Genomic DNA, 5690 nt, shown 5'->3' on the forward strand with positions numbered 1-5690 from the left:
TGAAGAATGTTTTCCTGACCAATCTGTTAATAACTGAGGAACAGCTTTCAGTGGGAACTCAATGTAAGTATATATACAGTAAAGGCAGTTACAGAGGATCAAAATCACATGGAAACGTAATCATTTTCCAAGCTCACCTGCACCTGTTTATAATTTAAGTTACATATAATTAAAGATGTATAGAGTTTATTGGTTACAAACTGAACGCAAAAAAAGGTTCAATAATTTGTTCTCTTCAATCCGAACTACTGTATTTCCTCTCTATAGTGTATACTGTATTTCTAACAATTAACGTACACTGTTGACTTTAATTTTTCCTCCATGCCTTTCAAATTATACAACAGTGAGAATAAATTAACAAAATAAATTAGTGATTTTTTTTTTTTTTTTTTTTTTTTTTTTTTTACTTAGTAGAAATGTACATTAGCTATAGTTCATATTATTAATTTCCACATGGATGGACGCAAAATGTATTTAATAAACATTATAAAACAGATTATGTAGTATCAGGTGATATAAGTTGTTACTGATGCAAACTATGTGGATCTGATTAGTCTTTTACTGGTCAGTCTATTCCTCATGATTCCATGTAATAAATTTTCTTTCCTTCCTTTATTAATTTTGAAAATTCTCTTATTCATGCGTTTATGATGTACAGTGGTTACGGAAAGTATTCAGACCCCCTTAAATGTTCACACTCTGTTATATTGCAGCCATTTTCTAAAATCTTTTACCGTAATTTCCGGACTATTAAGCGCACCCATATATAAGCCGCAAATGAATTTTACAAAGATTTTTATTTTGAACATAAGCCCCACCTGTCTATAAGCCTACATTGAAACTAATAAACTTTACAAAGGCTTTAACGAAAGACAGTGTCTGTTACACGGCTTGTATCTAAATAGTAGCCTACCAAGAAAGTCATTGTTCACTCTCTTCCTCCTTCCTTTTACAACTATTTCTCTCTCGAATTTATCTTTTTGGCATCGTTGTGCATTTAAAAATCACCATCGGTGAAGCTTTTCTCCCGATGCCGTGCAGCTCAGAACACAGGTGAAGTGTGTTTTTTCATGCTCGGTTGTTTTCAGCGTGACGAATGATTCGCATTTCCTGTAGACAGTCCGAGTGTGCGGCAGGTCAAACGTCAGAGGAACCTCATCCATATTTATGATGTGGTGCGGCCCGATTCAGTGGGAGCGCATCTGATTATATATAAAGAGTTTCATTGGTTCACCTGAACCCGTTCGGCAATTTCATTGTCTAATGTTATGGGGCTCAGTTTTTTTTAGTTGGAAACTTGTGAAACTGGGAAAACCCAGGAAAAATCCATAAATTAGCTGCTTCATTGTTCAAGCCATGTGGTTCAAAGCGTGGGGAAAATAGTAGTACCTTGTAGTCCGGAAATTACGGTACGTTAATTTCTTTTCCTCATTAATGTACACATAGCACCCCATATTGACAGAAAAACACAGAACTGTTGACATTTTCGCAGATTTATTAAAAAAGAAAAACTGAAATATCACATGGTCCTAAGTATTCAGACCCTTTGCTGTGACACTCATATTTAACTCAGGTGCTATTTATTTCTTCTGATCATCCTTGTGATGGTTCTACACCTTCATTTGAGTCCAGCTGTGTTTGATTATACTGATTGGACTTCATTAGGAAAGCCACACACTTGTCTATATATCTATCTATAAGACCTTTGCAGATCACGATGCCTGTCAGAGCAAATGAGAATCACGAGGTAGAACGTCACCATCCAACCTGAGAGAACTGGAGAGGATCCCCCAAATCCAGGTGTGTCAAACTTGTTGCATCTTTACCTTAAAGACTCATGGCTGTATTAGATCAAAAGGGTGCTTCTACTAAATACTGAACAAAGGGTCAGAATACTTAGGACCATGTGATATTTCAGTTTTTCTTTTTTAATAAATCTGCAACAACATCAACAGTTCTGTTTTTCTGTCAATATGGGGTGCTATGTGTACATTAATGAGGAAAAGAAATGACCTTAAATGATTTTAGCAAATAGCTGCAATATAAAAAAGAGTAAAAAATTTAAGGGAGTCTGAATACTTTCCACACCCACTTTACATAGATACAAATGCATGTTACTCAGCTGGTTGTAAGTTTGTGAACACTGAACAGATGAAAAGTTGAATTTGAACATCACTACAAAATGGCTGACACTCTAAATAGTGCACTATGTGTGGGATAAGGTGCAGTTTCAGACACAGCATGTCACCTTCACATTTACCAGCACTCTGATGACCTGCACCTGTACTCAATCACAGTTAAAGTATTTGACCATTTTATCACCACCACCTCACAATTGTTTTTATTGCATTTTGAGACCAAACCTTTTATGTTTCAATTTTTCTTCTTGTCTATTTTGTTTTGCAATTTCCTGAGCACTGATTGCTTATTAATCCAGATTTTTGCAGAATATATTACGATCTTGTGTCTGTCCCAGCAGCCTAAAAAGGATTTTGTTATGGGTCTGTACTATTTTCTGGAGTTTGCTCAGTCTTTAGCTCTCTGTTGTGATATATATTAGTTGAAGTCATCTATATATGAAAAAAAGGGACGAATGAAGAGCATGAACCTGACCAGAGGAGGCCGAGACCGATGATTAAAAGCAGCAATGTGAACGTTGCTAGTTTTGCTGTCTGCTAGCTCACTTGTTTTGAAAACAGGTAAAAATGTGTGCACCTATAGATTCCACCATGTGGGTCTCATCACTGTTTAGACACCCTAAGTTAGAGGGCAGGTGCCACACCTTGTATGTTTAACAGTGTACCTTTAGTGTAGTCAGCGAGATTTTTGTTAGTTAGGTTAGCTTTAAAAATACAGCCTAGAGCAGTCCTTTTTTTATTTATTTATTTTTCCTGAGTTCATTTCTTTGGCACTATCAATGTTCTCTTGCCTGTGTAAGTCTAGTCTTCTTTTCACCCTTGAACTTTGTGGCATTCTGTTTAACCACCTTTACACTTGACCATTTAAAGCAATAACCACTAACGTCTGGTTCTTATACTTTTATCCAAACAACCCACAACAACTAAATAATTGTTCCTGCACTCCCCCAGGCTTAGCCAGAGTGGGAACTTAACCAGCATCAAGGATACAAATGAAATGCTCTGACCATGATCAATAAATAAGATGCTGCCTATCTCTCCAACCAAATTACAGGAAAAGACGTGTAAGTAAACTTTCTTTTACTGTTCTAAATAACCATTCAATATGTTTTAAATGTGTTTATTTTTATCTTTGTTTTACCAGGAACATGATCAGGCCAGTAAGCAATGTATTCATTTGATAAATAATTAACTAAAAATCTACAATTTCTATTACATTTTTTCCAGTAAGTAGATGAAGCAAGATTGTGATTTAGCACTACATAGACTATACTACTTTTACACTGCTCTGTACAAAACTTTAGGTCTGATTTGTCAAATTCAGCATAATGGTTTAGTCCACTGTTCCAGACTTTACTCAGTCTGATTGTTGGAAAGCTGTAGATATTTGATTTGGTTTCCCCATTACCTTAATTTCTAAAACGAATAAATCAACACATTCTGCTAAGTCACTACATATACATAAAGATTTATGATCTGTAAAGCTGGGATTTGTACCATATTGAGTAATAATTATTTCCATGCAGGCCATGTTAACATCCTGGTGAAGAGCAAGTGGTGCTGAACGAAGACCAGGAAGATGGTGTAGGATCTCGGCTATATGGACAATGGGATGCTTCTCACTGTTGTAGGCAGGGAAGTGCTTCTGCTCCCTGAAGGCCAGCAGAAAGTATAAAGGAGAGCTGCTTCTTGCAAACCATTTGGGTCCTCACCCAGGAGAGTCTACATGATGCCCACTGGACTAGGGCGAATGAATTGTTTTATTAATTTGTATTCTTATTTTGTATTACTTATACTAAATATTGTATACAGTGTTTTGACTTGTTTTTGTATATTTTATTTTTTTTGATAGTGTCTACAGCTCTAACATCATTAGGAGATATAGTCAATATCAAACACAGTAACAACTTAAGAACAAATTCATGGTACAACGGTCATTTGGAACGTAACTCGTTCATAAGGTGGGGAGCGTCTGTACATGTATTTTGCATTTTATTCTATTTTTTTTTTTTTTTATTTAACACCAAATATATAATAATGTCGTAATGTGTGTGAGAAACAGACTAAAAAATAATTCTTATCTACTTTGTCCCCCTTTTGTGTTAGTTTTGCCTGCAGTTAGGAGACCAGTGGCCTTTTCCTAAAAGCTTGTCTTTGCAGACACCAGCAGGTCCCCCACATTCAGAAGATGGTTGTGGATCCATGTAAGTACACAACAAAAATAAGACCTTATTTGGAAATTGTCAATCGTCTAATATTGTACTGCTACTTCCACAAACCCTCTCTGGATCCTTTGAATATCAACCACAAATAGAAATCGCTTCCAAACTCCAAAATTATAACGTGACTTCAAAGCAGCATGTTCCTTTTATATTTTCTGTAGTTTTTGATATTGTGAACCACAGTAAATTCTCAGGGGTCTTGGAAATGACTGCAAAGATGGCAAAAATCTCCTACCTACAAGGTCAGTTATATTGGGTGACTTTTAGGGGATACACATCTTTTCCACTGGTGTCCCACAAGACTCAGTACTTGGTTATGCATGCATGACATTACAGAAATATTGAGTTGGCAATATTAGTATTACTGATGGTGACGGAAGATATTGGAAAGTTTATTTAATCCTGTTATTAGCATACTTACCCTGTCCCTTTCTTCACTTAAGATCTGCATGATTCCTCTTGATGCCCTACCTTTGGATTGAGTTCTGTTTAATTGAAGACAACTCTGTGCAGCTGGGGTTGGTGGAAGTCTTATTATCCTGGCTACCACTAGTGTTTACGTTGTCTCTCACTGATTATCTTGTTTGTACTCGCTGTTGAAAATACTATATTGGTTGTGTCTCTGCCTTTGAGTGCAGGTGAGGATATGTTTGAGTTTGGAGCTGGAAGCCATGGAAAAGCAGATCTGCAACCTCCAGGTGAAGCAGCCATCGTACTCCCACCATCTCAACTCCATGTGTTTCTTTGCCCAGGCCTAGCAAACCTATGACGTAGCTCACCCAGGTGGTGTTCCCTCCTGCACTGGGGCACCACAGACCTGGGTCCAGCACTGAAAGATGCAGGGACATCTCCCTGTCTGCTGACTTGGAGATCTCCACCCAGAATTGCTTCGTCTATGCTGGCATAAACGACCTCAGGCAAAGGCAGACGGAGATCCTGAAGTGACTCTTGGTTGAAATGGTACAAAGCACATTTACCTACAATGAGGATTGTTTCAGAACCGCTTCACATACCAAGGAGGAATTGAGTGGTTCAGTAGACTTTTTGCTTTAAATATATGCTGCAGTTATGGTGTCAAGAACACAAACTGCCCTTTTCTGATATCTGGAATGTTTCCTGGGAGTGTCCAATGCTCTTCCACCCTGATGGCCTGCACCTGAGCAGAAATGGACTGGTATCCCTCTAACATCAGCTGAGAATAAGCTTGGACTGTAATAACTGTCTACAACAATGGCTTAGGACAGCAGTTTTGCAAGTGCCAATGGGCTTGTTTTGAGTTTTGTACCTCAAGATTTCTTCCTAGCAGAGTTGGAGCAGCAGTGTTATCAGA

At 37.5% G+C, this 5690-nt stretch overlaps 1 long non-coding RNA gene across 3 annotated transcripts; it reads left to right on the plus strand.

The window, feature by feature from the left end:
- Positions 1-2943: 2943 nt before the first annotated feature.
- On the plus strand, positions 2944-5624 carry LOC124387900. 3 transcript variants are annotated; one of them, XR_006926263.1, is made up of 4 exons: positions 2944-3202; positions 3665-4342; positions 4804-4878; positions 4999-5624. It is a non-coding gene; the product is annotated as an uncharacterized LOC124387900 (long non-coding RNA). The 3 variants fall into 3 exon arrangements; XR_006926264.1 differs by lacking the exon at positions 4804-4878 and having other exon boundaries at positions 3665-4602; XR_006926262.1 differs by having other exon boundaries at positions 2945-3202; positions 4804-5624.
- Positions 5625-5690: the final 66 nt, after the last annotated feature.

Source organism: Silurus meridionalis, chromosome 6, assembly GCF_014805685.1.
Source record: "Silurus meridionalis isolate SWU-2019-XX chromosome 6, ASM1480568v1, whole genome shotgun sequence".
NCBI classification, from domain to species: domain Eukaryota; kingdom Metazoa; phylum Chordata; class Actinopteri; order Siluriformes; family Siluridae; genus Silurus; species Silurus meridionalis.